We start from the raw sequence: 18,906 nt of genomic DNA on the forward strand, positions 1-18,906 counted from the left end.
TATAAAGAACTCTTACATCTCATTAATAGACAACCCAATTAAAAAGCAGACATAGGAAGATGATAAATAGCTAGTACAGCACAAGGAAACATGTGCAACACTAGAATCAGAAAAACACTAATCAGTACAATAAGATCGTATTATACACTCATTAGGGAGATGAAGTTAAAAGTTATATAAAAGAACAAATGTCAACTTAGGTGTGAACCAGTTAGAACTGTCTAATACTGCTAATGTGAATGTAAAATGACAAAACCATTTTGGAAAACAATATAGAAATTTCTTGTATTACTGTTAAGAACCAACAGTACTGTTCTTAAGGTTTTACTTAAGAGGAATGAAAACACATGTTCACAATAGATTTGTAAATACAAGTTGACTATCGCTTATCTGAAATTCATAGGACCAGAAGTGTTTCAGATTTGGGGTTGAAATCCACTTGATCTCCAAAGAGGATAGCTATTGCTGCTTTTTTTCAAGTTCCTGTCACATGGAATATTGTTTTCCATCCTTTAAATTTCAGTCTGTGAGTTTCTTTTTGAATTAAATGTGTTTCTTGTATGCAGCATAGTGTTGGATCTTGCTTCTTGACCCATTCTGCCAGTCTATTTCTTTTGATTGGTGCATTGAGACCATTAACATTGATGGTTATAACAGATACATATTGATTTATCATTGTCATGACTTTTTCTTTTTGTTGGATTCTCCCCTTTGCATTTAATTTCTTGTCACACCTGATGGATTCATTCTGCTGGGCTTCCTGGGGTTGTGATCCTTGTTGTCTTTTCCTAGGATATAGTCTAAAATTTTTTGGAGTGCTGCTTTGCTATTCATGAAGTTCCTAAGGTGTTCTTTGTCATGAAAGTATCTTATTTCTCCATCAATTTTGAAAGATAGTTTTGCAGGGTACATCAATCTGGGTTGGAGGCTGTTTTCCTTTATGGCTTGAAATACATCACTCTAAGCTCTTCTTGCCTTCAGGGTGTGCATTGAGAAGTCTGCTGTGATTCTCATGGGCTTTCTTTGCATGTGATTTGTTTCTTTTCTCTAACTGCTTGTAAAATTTTGTTCTTCTGTTGGGTTTCTGGAATCTTAACAATTATATGCCTATGCGTAGTGTTTTTTGATCACAGCTAGTTGGAGTCCTATATGCCTCACTTATCTGTATGTCAAGTTCTTTTCCCCTGCTTGGGAAATTTTCTGCCATTACTTTATGAACAGTGTTTTTATGTCATCTGCCCTCTCTCTTGTTTCTTCATTGACTCCTATGAGTCTTATGTTATTCTTCTTTGCATCATCTAGCAGCTGCAGGATTGATTTCTCATGGTCCCTTACAATTTTAAAGAAATTTTTCTTCTCCTGGTCACTAATTGCAGTCTTATCTTCTATATCTAAGATTCTGTCCTCACATTGGCTCATTCTGCTGCATAAATTTTCAATGGAGCTTTTAATCTCCTGGAAATCTGTTTGCATCTGTTTTATGGATTCCACTTGTTTCCTATGTTGGGATTCCATCATGTTCCTCAGCTCCTCTATTTTTTTTATCTGTGTCCTCTTGAGATTTATTAATCATGTCTTGCAGTATGGACACAGTCTCTGCTGTTATGTGAGAAGTTATTTCAGATTTCATTTTTTCCAGATCCTCTTTTGTTGCCAGTTCAGGGAGTCCAGGTGGTTGAGCATCAGAGTGTTCCATCTAGTTTTCCTTTGAGTTCCTTTAGGTGATCTGGAAGTCTCATTTTGAGACTTGTTTTTGTGTGTTCTCTTTTCAAGGGGCAGGGGAGGTTGCTGTTGGCACCTGCGCAGTGGCTCACCTCCTCTGTGCTGGGGGTGGTGGTGGTACAGCAGCCCAGAATCCTCCTCCTGGGCACTGGGAGCAGCTCACCTCCTGTGTCCAACGTGGTGAATTATAGAAGAATACATATAAAAGTATGATCAAATTATATGGTAAATGTTTAAATTTTTAAAAATCTATGGCAGTAAAAGATACATCACCATTGATCTCCCTCAAAATACTCTGCCTCATTTTAAACACACTTATCTCACCATTCTTGCCACTTTCTGAAACTGTTCTGGAAATCCTCTTTTGTGTCTTTACAAGGTGTGGTCATAAATAGGGGGAATGTTGCTATGAGTGCCATCAACAGAAAGGCATGCTTATGAAAACACTATGGGGTCTCTTATGTACCTTTTTCACCAGATCTGTTGTTGTGTGAGTTCTGGCTCTTGTCCAAAATCAAAATAACTGTGAAAGGTAAATGTTTTCAATTGATTCAGGACATTGGGGCAGCCATGACAACATAACTAAAGACACTCACAAAAGAGGACTTCCAAAAGTGCTTCAGAAAGTGGCAAGAATGATGGACTAAGTGTGTTTGAAATGAGGAAGAATATTTTGAGGACGATTAATGGCAATGTGTTTTTTAATGTAATTTTTTTTAATTTAAACATTCCTCATGTTTTCTGATCACATCTCATACATGCAAATCCTAACAATCTATCCCAATTTTTCTTACATAGACTTGGGCAGGGGATGCAAGTGGCTGGCATTAGAAGAGACTATTCTTTGCTTCCTAACAACCCTGGGTAAAGTGGCTTCCTTCAAGGCTTGGTGGCTCTCTTTATAATGAAAAGTGGTGGGTATCTATCGTTTTCAACTAGTGGGCCTAGTGCCCATTTGGGATACTAGTTGGATGGCTACTTGACAACCTTTAGTAGGTTTCAACAGAAAAATGCACAAGCTTATAAAATAAAAAGAAGTAAAATATTTTCACTATCGGATGCAAGGCACATATCTATCCATGAAACTTTTATTTCTTAGATAAGCACAGAAATCTTTTCTTATCCTAAACTTTTATCTGTCTTGTGAGAAGTCGAGAAGGACGGGCTATTTCTCCAGCTGAGGAAACCTGACAGCTGCCTGGTAGCTGGAAACAGATCTCTAAGGCTTCAGAACCCTCTAGTACCCTCTCTGACCCTTAACAGGGATTATGTTCCAATTTCCTGAGCCCAAGGAGAACTCCATTTTTGCTTCCTCCTCATTCCCATTTAACATCAGCACTCAGTGAGCCACTGGAGGACAACCTGAAGAACACAAGTACAGAGCTAAGAGGTAAAAAGAGTTGTTATCAAGACAATATAAATTATTCCCTTTGTGGATTTCAGGGTAGTCCCCTACAGAAATGTGAGTTTCATTTTACAACATGAAACAGACAGCATTATTGTATCCAGGGCACTCTGTTCTATCCTTTCACAGCTCTCCATCCCTAGTAGTTACTCAGTGAAGTAATAATTTGGCAATCCCTATTGTCTGCTATATTGAGATACAGAGAAGGGAGCCGGATCCTATTTCTGGATTGCTTGAAGATACACATTCCAGCAATAGTACTCCTCACACATAAAACATACTAACATAGTACCTGGCCATAAGAGCCACTGAATGAATGTATTCATACCAAACCGATTTCAAAAGTTTTATATCTAGCAGAGTATGCAGCAGTATTTTTATAAAAGGCAAGTTAGATCCAACAATGATTACAAAGGGAGGAAGTGCCAAGAGTTGGTTGATGGGAGTCAGGGGGGCTGTAGCAGCCAGGCCAGAGTGGGGACACACGTGTAGTCAGGCAGAGGTTCTACCTCCAACACACAGTTAACTGAAAGAAGTTTATTGCCAGAAGAGCAAGCTAACAATATTATACCAGCTCAATGGTCAGAAATATAGCTTTCCCAATCCCAAAGGTAGGAGGCATACCAAGGTTCCCTCTTGGAGAAAAGGCTGGAAAAGGCAAGGCTCTTGCTCACATTCTCCTGAGAGCCAGCAAGATGGAAGAATGAGCCTACCAAGGACAAGAGTTTGTTTGCTTTGATTTAGTATCTAACCTGGATAGTACTAATAAGCAACTGCCACATTACCACAGTGTAACAATCCTGAGACAGGTCACCATTCTTTTCCCCATTTTACTGAGGCATGGAGAAGTTCTGTGACTTCCCCACGTTAACATAGTCTGCAAGTGGAGCCAGGATAGATTTTTTGATCCAGAGCCTGTGCTCTTAACCACCTCGGTCTTCTGCCTCTGGTGAACTAGGGAGAAGTCCCCAAAGCCCTCCATTTCTCACAGAAAGAAGGCCTCTTCTCTGTACTATTAGGATTGGGTTTCTTGTAGTGTTTTGCAGGAAACAGTTGGAGGAATAGGCAGGGAAATGGCCTCCTTCTCTGCAGCAAGCTGGGTAAGAAATATTCAAGTTGACTTCCAGGGTTTTCAGGAAGAAACAATACATTCCTTCTATTGTTACTACAGTATCCCCCAAAAATCCTTGCTCTTTACTCAGATGTCAGAGCAAATCCTTTGGTGAGCTACATGCAGGGTTGAGGCTCCACCTAGTGGCTTAAACTGAAAATACTCTCAAAGGAATGCCCCTTGTGAATCAGAGGCAAGGAGATAGAGATCTGCCAAAGGCAGGAAAAGGGAACTGAAAGCAAAACCTACCCAGGCTCAAGGCCTTCCTTCTGCATTCCCCTGTACCCTATAATCATCCATCATTAAAATATGTCTTTAAGTCAATTTATTCAAGGATTATCAATTTACCCAGTGTATCAGGCTAGAACAAGAGCTAGAATCTAGGAGACCTAAATCCGATATCCCAGTACAACATGGTGCTTCCTAAAATCCTCTCTGAGGACTTAGAACCATCCTGGATATCTGTATACCCTACTAAACACCTGGAGAAACTCAATATAGAAATTGGTAGCAAAAGAAGAATAGGGAAAGAGAGGAAAAATGGGAAAGAGAGGAAAAATGGGAAAGAAAAAATTCATTCTTTTCAAAGAACAGTTTCTGCTGAGCTTAGGCAAAAAATTCAGAATGATCAGGGAAGGAATAGTACAGCTACAGTCCTGGGCCCTCTTGCTTGCTGTTCCAGGAGCTGTTAGTGGGTATGTTGCCCTTATGTGGGACATTTTGAGGAACAGCTTGGAGGGGATGGGGGGCAGCAGACCAAGCAAGAGGAAGGCAGTTCACCCAACACTGAAGTGTCAAGCTCTTCTGAGGGACAGAAGTTGGCAGGTCAGGTCAGTGGGTCCCAAGGCCCCTAGCAGAACTCTAGTCTAGACCAACTGTGTGAGAGGAGAGTGTTACGGGAAAGGATAGCTAAGACATGTAGTCTGAGGGGACAGTATAAAATATAGCTTCTAGAACTCTCAGGAGCAAAGGTCATACTTGGTGCTGGGTATAGATAAGGCTGTTAAATGGTGACACCAACTCAGAGTGATTGGTAAAAAGGGTTTATGCCAGAGCCTGATCCCAGGAAACCAGGCAGCTGATTGGACTGCTCCCTCTAGAAAACTGGGAATATGGGAGAATTTCAAAGGATAAGACAGGAAGGGTGTGAACAGACAGGATCAGACTCTGGAAGCAACCAAATGTAGTGTCAACCGATGCCAGGTTGGATGTTTACTAATTTGCACAAAGTTGGTCCCAAATCAATTCATGATAGTGAGACAGAGACCACTATGGGGAACAAGGGCAGATGTACTCTTGGGCTCTTAGCCTGTTATGCATTAGAGGAATGATCTGTGTTTTCTTCTGACCCAGTCAGGGACTTAAAAGCTGCTTTGGCTTTAAAATATTTTTTAAATGACCCTTTACTTGAGCATACAGATGTCTAATTGGTAACCAAAAACAGATCAAAGCTCTTTCATTACCTTAAAACTTTGGATCAGATCCTTGCTTGCCCCTGCATATAAGCAAATTAATCATTTAGGGGGCGTGTGTCTGTAAGCTAGCAATACAATGCTGATTAATGCTAAAGTGACATTACTTATCTTATTCCCCTTCAAGACTGAAGACATCCATATAAGAGATTTTCTGGGACATTCAGTTACCATAGGCACCTGAAAGTCTCAAGTAATTGCCCTAAACCAGTGGTGCAAACCTATGCCATGCATGCCACAGCAGGCTGTATTATTGAAAGCTCTTTGCCATCACTGCCCTAAACCTACAGTCATGTTGAATTCTGGCAGAGCCTTTACAAAATGAGATTTCTCCAAGCAGAAACAATCATCTTACGGAGACTGGATTGCCCCCTCAAGTAGTAAGGACTTCTCTGGAGCCAAACTGCAAAACTAAAACTGAGGAAATGATCAACCAGACCCTAGTCCACTTCAACTACTCCATAAAAACTGGCCTCATTACTTTAACAGGCAAGTTTGATCTTGTCTATCAGAGCTGTGCCTCCTTCAGCTCCTCATGCTGAAGTCCCTTTCCTATTTTCTTTTACTTTATAACCCAGCCCAATAAATCAGCTTATGCCTCCCAGTGACACATACTGAAATGCTTCTCTGCTACAGTACATTAAGAACTTGTCCCAGCTGAGTTGAGGTCCCTATATCCTCTTTGGAGGGAACACCTTGGACCCTATCCAGTGACAATACTGTCATTCTAGGTGTAAAAGAACCCTAGAAACATGGATGTGCATATATTGCTGTGGTATGATGCTTTTAACTCTTTCGGGAAGATACCTGGAAGGGGAATAGCTGAGTCAAATGGAACCTCTAGTTTCAGTTTTTTGAGGAATTTCCATACCGATTTCCAAAGTGGTTATACCAATTTACACTCCCACCAGAAATAGAGAAGGGTTCTTTTTCCCCAGAGCCTTGCCAGCACTTGTTATTGGTTGAGAAACACAAATGGTAAATGAGGAGCAAAATGGAGGACATTGGGAATTAAGAAGAGCTTGTTCAAATGGGAAGGGAAACAAAAGAGGGGAAAGAGGGAAGAGAAAGAAGGGAACAGGAATTTTTTTAAAAAGAGAATGGAAAGGAAAAAATGGAAACAGACCTTTTGTAAATGGGGAAAGGAAGAAGGGAGGAGAGGAAAATGAGAAAAAAGAATTAAGATATACAATGCACAGGTACAAATTCCCATGATGAATGTGATTATTGTGTATGGAAAATATATAGTAATAAAAAAAAATTTTAAAGAACCCTAGACCGGGCAGGAACTAGGTTCTGGTACCATTTTCTATGTATGAGCTTCCAGGTGTTCCTTTCTGTCCCTAGGCTTTGTTACATCTACTCTGTAGACAGCCAGACCCTGAAAGCCCCTAGTATTCAGAACAGGGCAGAGAATAGCATTTCTCCCATTTGAACTTCAAGAGTTCTTGCATTTCAGGAGTAGCTGGGATGATACTGCAGTTCATTCCTTCACCTTTGTATTAGCTTCCATAGTCTAGTACTTAAAGTCCCGGACCCATGTTCTCTATTGTCTATTTTAGTTCACCTTTATAGTCGTTTTTCAAGGTTATTCTGTTCTTGGGTAGACCATGGCTTCTTCAACTGTCATTTTAAACTGAACTTAATGTTCAGTGTCACTAATGGCCATATCATTGTATTGATTAAAGTTATGTCAGGACCTTCTCTATCCCATGCTGAATCCCTGCTGTAGCTACCAAACTGCTGTGTATCTGTGTTGCAAAGATTTAGACCCTGAAGAACTCCCTAACTTCTCCAAGCTAACAGGGTCATCCCTGGATATTCATTTATTTATTATATGGTGCTTACTGACATCCCTAGAGATCAATAAACAAATAAGCCTTCCTCTGTATCTATTAATGGATCACCTTTTTATTTATGCTTCCCAGTGTATTTGTTTGAAAGGCTAAGTCACTATAACAAAGAGGCCCTGAATTATAGTGCCTTCAAAATAAAGTTTATTTCTCTCTCACATGCTGTTTTTCTGGGCACAGTTCTTCAGGAACTCTATTTTTTTACTACCTTTTAGAGAATTCTCCAGGATTTGATAAATATCTGAGCACTCATTGTTTAAAAGGTTCTGGATCACATTCCACAGGAGACACATATGCTCAGCCTTGTCAGAACTCATGATCTAATGGGAAGAAAAAGAGAATAAATGGGTAAGTACAGTTCAGAGCATAGGAGAGAGATTGGTAGTGATTAAATGATAGAGAAATCACTGCCAATTCAGAAGCAACAGGACAATCTTCCCAAGGAAGAACTGCCATATGAGATAGAATCTGATGGATAAATGAAATTTCAGTAGGTAAATTTCAGCGGAGAAAATAGTATGAACCAAACCCTGAGGAATAGAAATACAGGAAGCAGATTGATGATGATACCCAAAAAAACACTCCTTGGAAAAGCTCAACAAAATGAGTGAGAACTCTAAACCGTCGTTCCCTTGCATCTTGACTTTTTAAAGATAACTATATATTAAGATGCATTACATCCTTCTGTATAGAGATGGCTGTTTTATACATAGTGTAATTTTGATTCAATAAGTAAATCAACATAAAAAAAGAAATACAGGAAGCAAATGAGGATAACACATAGGATATTAGCAGAACATGGCTTGGAGCCTCACTGGAGAAGATTTCACTGGTGGACCATGGGGAGTGAACATCAGAATTCCAAGGTTGATTGAGATGGATTGACATGGAGATATTCACAATGGGAAACTAAGAGAAAACCACAAGTTAGAGAGGAGAAAGCACCAGCTGGAGGTAAGTGATAGATGTAAGGAAGGAGCCTGAAGGGAAATCCACACTGCAGGTAAGGCTGACAAGACTTAATCACTCTGGAATGATGGAAATGAAAAAATAAAAATAAAAAAACATAACTCAGAGTTTTCAGGTTTAGCTACTTAATGTTAATGCTACTGACATATGGAAGTCAGGATTGAACTGTACTTGGTGAGGTGGGAGGGTGAAGAGTTCTGCTTAGATTCCAAGAGTATCTAGATGGTACTCTATGATAAGCTTTCTCAAAATGTCAGTAAGTCTGAAGCTAAGAAGATAAAGTTATTTCTAGTATAAGACATGTATATAAAAGTAGACTGTAGGGATAGAGACCTGGAGGGTAAGAAATAAGACTGCCAAGGAAGAGGACTTAAAACAGGATGGTGGGACCATTAAAAAAAAAAGTATACATACACTAACTGAAGGGAAGAGCTTCAGAGGGCGGAGAAGGAGGAGGAGGACAGCGTGGAGAGGGGGGAAAGGAGGGGAAGGAGGAAGGGGAGGAGGAGGAAGAACAGCCTCATCTGAAAAGTTGGGAAACTAGAAATGTGCCCTGGCCAGGCGGTGAAAAGAAAGAATTTTCAAATTAACCAGGTCAAAAACAGAACTTCAGGATGATGCAAATGAGGAAAAGACCTTGAACCTGATAATTAGTTTGTAAGCCATTACTTTCAGGATAGTAGTTTGGTAAAGTGGGAAGGATGAAAACAAATGTATTCAGCAGCAAATAAGGGAAGTTAAGAAAAGAATATAGGATGTTAGGAAAGGAAAAACAAAATAAACCAGAAGAATTAATAAAATATAAATTAATGAGTTAAAATAGAATTAATAAATAAATACAAAACCTGTATCCTTTTAAAAATAAATAACTACCTAACTTAGTTTAAAAATAGAGCACAAATATACATAAAAAGAAATGAGAAGTCACTACAGGTAAAGGAAAAAATTAAAAGAATCATAGACTTCTTTGTTAAACTCTGCACAAATAAACCTAAAATTTCAGATTAAATGAATAGTTTCCTACGGATATGTAATTTTCTCAAAACACCCACAGATGATATAATTGTATATTTGTAAAACAACAAAATTGACTATCAAAATAATGGGAACAGTAAAATATTCAGTAACGTGAAAGGATGTCAAATTAATATTTAGAAATCAACAGGGCTGAGAATTTAGCTCAGTGGTTCCACAGCTTGCCTCACAAGCACAAGGACCCAAGTTCAATCCCCAGTACCCAAAAAAAAAAAGAATTAAATCAATAGCTTCATATATAAAAATGAGTTGTTGGGATGCAATGGAAAAAGACTAATCAACAAAATAGATAAACTGAATAAATAAAAAGAAGTGGGTAAAACAGAAATAATTAGTTACTCTAGAAAAACAGAATAAAACTTGAACAAATAAAAACATACTACTTGTAAATATAACATGATCCCAATAAATATACCAAGAATGTCTTTTTTTCTCCCTTTGTTTCTCTCTTTTTTAATAATAGACTAATTCTAAAGTTCATATGGAAAAATAAATTCATTCTGGGAAATACAAACAGAAAGGAAAGTCTAGATCAGTGGTAGTAAACCTGTGGAACACATACCACTGTGGGCTGTTTGTTATTATTGCAAGCTCTAAAACATTCACCATCACTGATCTAGATCTAATAGGGTTAATAAACAAAGTCTCAGAACTCAGGTGGTATTGTCTGGTTTCAGGAATAGACTACTGAACAGAACAGAAAATCAATTAGTACATTGAAATAGAGAGAGAGCAATAGAGAAAGAAAGATAGATGGATAGATTTAGATTATGATAAATGTGGCATTGCAGATCAGTGTGGGAAAGACAAATTTGTCAAAAACTTTTGCCATCTGGGGTCCAATTGGATATAATAACTAAACATTTTGAAAGAAAGAAAGAAAGAAAGAAAGAAAGAAAGAAAGAAAGAAAGAAAGAAAGAAAAAGTCCTAAAGGAAAACATGAGAGAATTCCTTCATAAACCTGGTATGAAATAGTCCTCTCTTGCCCTAACTAAAAAAACGTAAGCAAAGTTAAAAATAAATGTCAAACAGGAGAAAATTATTTGCAACTCTATTACAGAGAAAAGTTGATCTCCTTAATATGCAAAGTATACCTAGAATTGGGTAAGACAAAAAATAATCAAGCTTATGTTAAAGAACATAAGTTCCAGAAAAGAAAAAGATACTCAATTGCATTCATAATAAAAGAAATGTAAATTAAAACTATAATAAGGCTTATCACCTTTAGTGTGGCAAAGATTCACAAATCTGATAACCCAATATATTAATTTTCTGTTGTTATAACAGAAATGACTACAAATTTAAAGGGTCAAGCAACATAAATGTATTATCTAACAGTTTCATAGGTTAGATCCCAACATGGACCTCACTGAGCAAAACTCAAGCTGTCAACAGGCCAGCTCCTTCTGAAGGCTCCCGGACAGAAATTGTGTCTTTTCGCTTTCTAGCTTCTAGAAGCCACTCACACTCCTTTGCTTGTGGCCCCTTCTCCATCTTCATAGCCAGCAGCATTACTTCTCTGTGTGCCTTTCTTCTATGGTTCCATCTTCCCCTGACTCATTTTTTGACTCCTTCTACTTTTAAGGACCTTTGTAATTATGTTGTACCCATTAGATAATCCAGAAAAAACTCCTTATCTTAAATTCAGCTGATTATCAACCTTAACTCTTCTCTGCTGTGTCACCTAAAATATTCAAAGCCTTAGGCATTAGTACGTGGGCAACTTTGCAGGAAGCCAGAAAGATAATTCTTACCACACACACAATCCATGGGACTGTGGTAAACAGTACTCTCATTGTCACTAGTGAGAGGATAACTTTCTCTAAAGACTATGGAGGGTAATTTGGCAACATCTATCAATATTTAAATGCACACAGCCTTTAATACCACAGTTCCATTTTAGGAATATATCCTACAGATATACTTTCATATAGATAAAATGATAGATGTCCAAGATTATTTATAGTAGGAATGTTAGTAATAGCAGAAGATTGGAAACAACTTAAATGTTCATTAGTAGAAAACTGACTGAATTAATGAATTAATGGTGGTACATCCATGCAAGAGAAGTTTAAAAGAATAATTTCTAAGTTAATTAAGTTACAAAGAATGAAAAGCAGGGGAATAGAATGGTGTGTATGATAACACTTCTATGGAAGCTGAGAGGCAGATAAGAATTTACAATCGTATTTACTAGTAGTGCACAAAGAAACTAAAAAATACACAAGTTGGGGCCAGGGCTTTAGCTCAATGGTTCCGCCACCTATCTTGCAAGCGTAAGGTCCCAAGTTCAATCCCTGGTAACCCCCCAAAAAATACACAAGAAACTAATAATAAAGATTATCTATTTAGGGATGGGGGGATGAAGGGATGAATAGATAGAAAACTTTTAACTATATACCAATACACACATACACACCCACACTGCAAGACTCAAATGCCTCCCTCTCTAAGAACACTTCCTGCCTTCTGAGTCCCCCTTCTCTGGCCATTAATGGTTCTTCAGACATTTGTGTCAACATTAGCGGGCCTGTGCTATTTTCTGCATTACCTTAATTTCGCAGAATTCTTTTTTTCCATTAGAGCACTGATTTGAAGAAGAAGAAAAAAAAGCAGAAAAGATGGGGAGAATGTTGCCACTTTCTAAATCTCTAAAAGGAGGGGATTTTTATATTCATCAAAAAGAAACATTTATTTTTGTCTTACTCACTAAACCACCAGCCTCCTAATGGAATGAATTTTATAGTTTCCTCACACACAAGTAGGTGATCCATTTAAAGGACTGAATAAAAATTAATTTTTAGTTCTTATCAGAGTAAAGAGTTTGGAAAATAAACGCTGAGACACATAAATCCTGTAGAAAAAGTCTTTGATATTTTAGGGATTTTGCATACATATATTTTTACATTTCAGCATCTCCAAAGTGGAGTTGTGCTCACAATCACTACCATCTAAGCAGCAGGCATGCTATGGTTGTGACTGCCCACACGACTGCAGATTCATCACAGCTGCTGCTGCTGTCAGCTCAGTGGAAGTACATGGTAAGTTGACCACATAATTTTATCCTCCAACTGAGGCTCTTTTGAGAGTAAAGGGAACCCTAATCAAATGGGATCGCATGACAAGAGTAAGCAAGGGCAATGGATGATGTCATGCAAGTTTGTATGCCAGAAGACGGGTTTAAAGGTAGTGGTTTACTTGGACATTAATCTTTGAACACTTGCTGACTGCTAAGAAATCACCAGAGAGGAAGAGGAATTTGACATGTTAAGACATTAAAGAAAAGATGGATTAAAGAATTAAACTTCATTACATGACTCTTCCAAAAGGCAAAAATCCATTCAAAAGTGACTGTCCTAAATTCCTTATGTCAAATAAAGCAGATTGCACTGATGGACATCAAACTTGAAAAAAAAAAAAAAGAATAAGCAAGGACTGTCCCCATCAAGCCTGGACAGAGGGTTAGTGCCTTGTTAGTAGCATGGATGTTAAATAAATGTCACTTAAAATGTTTTTTTTAGAAGAGTACATTATGATGTACACTGATAATTATTGTGTCTACAGACAGCATAGAATCAGCAGTGGACAGACATGTATACTGAAACAAATATTCATTTTTGAAGAAAGAAGCACAATTATGTATTCTTACAAAGCAGAAGCCTAGTGGTCCATGAAAACTAAGAAAAGTAAATACCAGGGCCAGGGATTCAGCTCAGAGGTGCCACCGCCTATCTCACAAGCCCAAGGTCCTGAGTTCCATCCCCAGTACCAAAAAAAAAAAAAAAAAGAAAAGTAAATACCTACAAGTACAATATATAAAGATGAATTATATAATTTTGATGAAAAATATACAAAATAACAGCCTTTAAATTCAACTGAAGGCAGAAAAATGTCAAATCCTTCAAAATCGATTTAAAAAAAAAAAAAAAAAAAACTCCACTGTAAGAAAAGGTTCTGTGACCAATTCATGTATCAGGATTCCTGTTAGGCATTATGTCATAGTCTAACAGTTTTTTCCTTTTTTCTCATTGATCCACAAAGTCATGATGTGTCTGATAATCAGTTGGTTGTTTAGTTTCAGGGAGATGCAGATTCTGTCTATATCATGAGACAGGATCTTCCTATCAACACATACCTGGCTGTTTCTGAAGGTGACTTATCAGCTCCCTCTGTTTTTCTGAAAGTGTGACCAGGCAAACTGTCAGGCTAAGTTCTGGCGAAAATACAAGAACCCTTCAGTGGAATTACCTTCCTATTTTATCAGATATGTCTGCCCAAACTCCAGTAGAATTACTGCACGTAATTGTAAAAACTGTCTTTAGCAAGCCATAGCATCTGATTTTAACATCTGGACCTGGGTGCTATTTCATATGACACCACCAGGGTCATTGCCAGCAAGTTAGATCGTATGACACTACCAAACTACCACACTTCCAGTTGCTCCACAGTTATTCAGTGTTGACTAGTCCAGATCGAAGTAGCGTGCCATTTACAATGTCACAATGCCTCAAATGCGGTAAGCACAGCAAACTTGGCCAAGATCTCCTATCCCACATCCTGCTTGCTGCCTGGCACCTAATAAATGTGAAGTGAAAAAATTTCACTGAACCTATTTCTAGTCTTGTGCAGTCCAGATCTCCACTTCAACTGTCACAATCAGGAAATCAAGATACCTAAATATATGGGAACATAGTGATTCTAAAATCCTGGCCTTTTTTTTTTAATCAAGGAATACCTTGTGGTCACGATGGGGGTTTATTTTCATCCCCCTACCATCATGATTGCTTCTTCTCAGCATACCATAGTTAAGGGATTCAGAGGCAGCCATTTCACCAAAGGAAAAGGTATTAGACCCCAGGGTGGGAATTAGCAGACATTCACTTCCTATACCACCGTTCCAGCTCTCGGCTTTTTTACCAATCCTTGAAACCTTTTTACTCATATATTCTGGGAATGGATTTGGAGAATTGACTGGTTCCTTTAAAAGTAAGGCTCAGAACCCAAGACCCTCTTCAGGCCCTATGCACTGCTCCACACATACACCATCCTCTTCTCCATCTCAAAGAGATATTTCAGCACTCATAGCATCTCCTTCACTAGCCCATGACTATGGATTTATCCTCTCTCACGGCTATGAATCAATATCCCTGAAGCATGTCCTGCCACCAAATCAGTACCTAAAATGACTGTCACCCCAATGCTACCAAACAAAATGCTGGGATCAATTTAATCTTTTGACCAGTGGTGGTGATTTATTCTGACCCAGAAGACCTGGAGCTGAGTTTTCTTCCACCCAAACTGAGGAATGGAGACTGTCTGATCTCCAGCATGAGGGAAGTCTTTCACCCACCTTTTATTCTCCAACTGGGATCCCATATACTGCATGCCCAAATGCTATGGCATGTGCAGAACAGCTGTTTTCAGATTCCAAGGTAAGCTTGAGGCCATGAAACTGGCCACATGTGAAAGGATCTGGGTGATTAAATAGCCAGCTCACTCCACTGCAAATCCCAGACAGGTTCCCCTTAAGTGAAAATTCAGTTGGCATGGAGTCACCACTCTAGCATCTTCCCTGTCCCTTTGCTGTACCCCAGGTCAGCAATAAAGACTCTCTTCTTTTTGTACCAGGAGTTGAACTCAGGACCTTGCGCTTGCCAGGCAGGCATGGGTGCCACTGTGCTACATCCCCAGCCCTAAAGTCTCTTGACTGTATTCTCAAGCCTCAGCCCCTATGCATTATGGAAACAGAGCATTATAATGACCCAAACCACTGAGCAGCCCTAACTGCTCCCTGCTACCCTCCCTTATAGAGCCTGGGAAACAGGAAGATATTACAATAAAGGTGCAGGTGGGGAGTGGGGAGGACAGAAGGTGCCTTGGTTCACTTGGTGTACCTGCTCTGGTTTCCCTCACACCGTTGCTTCACCTCTATCATGTCTTCCTCACAAGTAAGCCACTGCCAAGTCATCATGGGTTACTCATCCCACAGAGCAGGAGCCCAGCCCTGGAATGAATAAGGAGGCCAATACAGCAGTGTTGGGATTGGGAGTTTCTGAGGGCAGTCCCAGTACAAGATGAAAGAGATACATACCAATTTTTCCTGTGCTCTGTGAATTTGCACTTATTCCATACATTTCTACTCCTTAATAGGTGGCCCCAAACCATCATTACCCTGTGCTATGACCCAGAAACCTGCCTGATAGCACGTGTGTCAAGTTCCTGAACCAACCAACAACTGAAGCAAACATAGCCAAACCTATTGCTGACCCTTACCCTTCCAGCCTCAGCATCCAACCAATTCTGTGAAAGATTTATTTCTTTAGTATAAGGAACTCATCTCTTTGATTTATTTTTAAATATATTTAATTCTATTCAAGAAATCCTGGAGTTTTTAGTAAATGCAGCATGCATACTAGTGGATGTTCTAAAGAACAAGCAACTCCTACAAATCAATCTCTCAGCTTCAACGTACTTCAGCTCTTCTGATGATGTTTACTATCCGAAATGCTTACATAGCATGCTGGACCTTTCTGCTTTAAACTTCCTCTGGAAAATCATTATGTCTTTGAGTTTCAGGCTCAGGACCAGCCTACAGGGAGATGGTTACAAAGTCTTGAATCACATTTTCAGTTTGTAGCAAAAGAAATGATGCTCGTGGTTAATTTTTTTTGCCACGAAAATTAATGGACTATTGTTATGCTTTATCTTTTATATTTTGCTATTTGTACCCAGAAACTAGTCTTTCCTGGATCCTGTGCATAGCTTAGCATCTCTAGTACTCATAGGGGACCTATGAGTAGACCATCATAAACACCAATATGTGCTGCAGGGCTATGGAGAGGAAAGGAGAGAGACTCCAGTTGTGAATGAAAGATATATATGCAAACTACTGAGAAGATTTAAAGCAAATATGCACAACTATTATATGGTATTTAATAAATAAATACATTTTTTTAAATGGAAAGCAGAAAATCAGTGCCACTACAGAAATTCAAACAAAGAACATCAGGAAATGGGCCAAGAGTCAACCTTGATGAATAGACACGAAAAGGTAGTATTTGGGCTGAATCTTGAAAGGTCCATAGAAATTTAAACAATACAAGGTGAAGGAAAGGTGCTTTACTTTGAAAGAATACTGCAAACAAAAGCAGAATGAAAGCCTGTGCCTACTTGAAAAACAGAGTAATCAGTGAATATCTATATCAGAAACACTCAACCTTTAGTATTTAAGAATCATATGGGGAAGGATTTATCTAAAATATAGGTTATCTGACATAATTGCCACAAATTCTAACTCAGCAAGTCTGGGATAGGCTACGTTTCATAAGCATCACAAGTGATTCTGAGGTAGGTGGTACAAGATCCACAATGAGAAAGCCAGCACTGGAGACAGACAGGCTGCTTGGGAGGAGGCAATGACAGACAAGGTAGAAAGCAGGATGGAACCAAGCACAGAGAGCCTTGAATGCCATGGTGAGGAGGCTGGTCTTTATACTATTGGCCATGAAGAGTTATATTTGTGCTTTAAGGTGGTTCTATTCTGCTTGAAAGGTTTAAATTGTTCCAGCCTTTTAAAAAAAAAAGTGTAGTGTTAAAAGAAATCCACAAGCCTGAGAGTTTAGCACAGAAGCAGTAATCAGTTCACCTAGTGATTTTTATATGTCATTTGGATGTGGAGCTACTGACTGAAAGAATAAACAGGAATGAGATGAGATGGTTACTAGGACACCCTGTTTGGAAAAGGGCACATTCTCTCTAGCTGTAGGGTCACTGTGGTCATGCTCTTTCTCTAAGGAAACAGAGGCTGAATGCTAAGAAATTGAGACAAATTTTGTCTTTTTGGATTTCTCCTAGAAATGTAGAAACCCCAAGAGGTGTGTTCTATTAGTAAGAGAAGCATATATACAAAGTTCTTAAATTTGTGCATTAAAACACTCTGGAAATTTCCTTAAACTACAGGTGTCCTTCAAGAGAAGTTCTCAGACTCCCTGGTCTTAGGATCCCTTAATCTCCTAGAATTTACTGAGGACCCCAACAACTTTCTTTATGTGGTTTATATCCATATCTATTTATTCTTGAAACTAAAGCCCTCTAACCTATTGAAACAATAACCTGTTAACATAATCTTTTAATTTTTAAAAATCCATTCTCCAAACAAAAAAAAATTAATGAGAAAAGTGAAACTGTTTTGCATTTTTGCAGGTTTTGCTTCACAGAAAACAGCTAGATTCTCATGCCTGCTTCTCCACTCAATCTCCTGTAACAGTGCATGTCATGGGGCCTCCAGCAAACTCCTTTGTGCGTGCTCAAGAGAATGAGTAAAGGAAAAGTCACATATTAGTTTTATTATGAAAATAGTTTGGGCTTTGTAGAACCCCTGAACCAATCTCCAGGGCCCTGAGGTCTACAATATTCCTATTGCAGATTTCATCAGGGCTGCAAATCACTAAATGGTGCCCAGGCGAACCCTGAAATACCAAGTGCTGCCCAAATCCAGAATGATGAGGAAGGTGCCCAGGAAGATGCCTAGGTCTAATCTGTTTAGGACCAGGTGACAGAATCAAAATTAGGTTAAGCAGCAACAGTAGGTAAAGATGAATGAAGATATGTCAAAAAGTGTCAAAACTTTCTTTAAATTTCATTGTAGAGGAATTCACAACCCTGACTATGCATCAAAGACTCTTGTTTTAAAAATGAGAGATTTTATTTTAAAAGGTAGCTGTCTATGCCCTATTTCAAAAGATTCTGAACTCCACTAGGGTAGGGGCTGGGCACCAGCTTCACAGATGATCCTAATGTACTGTAGGGTTAAAAACATCTGCTGTAGCTCAGATGTTTCTAATTATATTTAAGTTACATTAATTTTTATTTGTATTTCTAAATGAAAGCATCTTCCTAGGATTTTATCTACACCTGAGAGATGCCTGCTTTTTAAAAATTCATTGTCTGACAAGCATAGTCTACTGAGAAATAAAGGCTTTTCATACATACATACACACTACCTTTTAAAATCTAACCCCTAAATTAAAGGGATGGAAAAATGCCACTATTATTCAGGAAACAAATAATGTATGCTTTGTTTCTATAATAAACATTTAGAAGAGTTTGTTCCTAATGGAAACTCATTGTTACTGAATAAAAATCTACTTGGGGAGGGGAAAAAAGCACCTTCATATATAATCTACATTGGGGATGCAAATTGGAGAGAAACATACACCAAAGGATTTGCATCTAATCAAATCTAAAGCAAGTTCTTTCAGAAGCATCCCTACCCCATGCAGAAGGCTTTCCACCAGGATCAGGCTTAGCTGTCCAGAAGATCAGGATCATTACCAAGG

At 38.6% G+C, this 18,906-nt stretch overlaps 1 non-coding gene across 1 annotated transcript; it reads left to right on the plus strand.

Annotated features, from left to right (window-relative positions):
• The first annotated feature begins 8,117 nt into the window (after nt 1–8,117).
• LOC147827918 (small nucleolar RNA SNORD116) lies at nt 8,118–8,210 on the plus strand. The gene has a single exon (XR_015451704.1). It is a non-coding gene; the product is annotated as a small nucleolar RNA SNORD116 (small nucleolar RNA).
• The last annotated feature ends 10,696 nt before the right edge of the window (nt 8,211–18,906 follow it).

The sequence above is a fragment of the Heterocephalus glaber genome, unplaced genomic scaffold (assembly GCF_053883595.1).
Source record: "Heterocephalus glaber isolate CG9 unplaced genomic scaffold, H.glaber_assembly_v1.0 deba00001429, whole genome shotgun sequence".
In the NCBI taxonomy this organism is placed as follows: Eukaryota; Metazoa; Chordata; class Mammalia; order Rodentia; family Bathyergidae; genus Heterocephalus; species Heterocephalus glaber.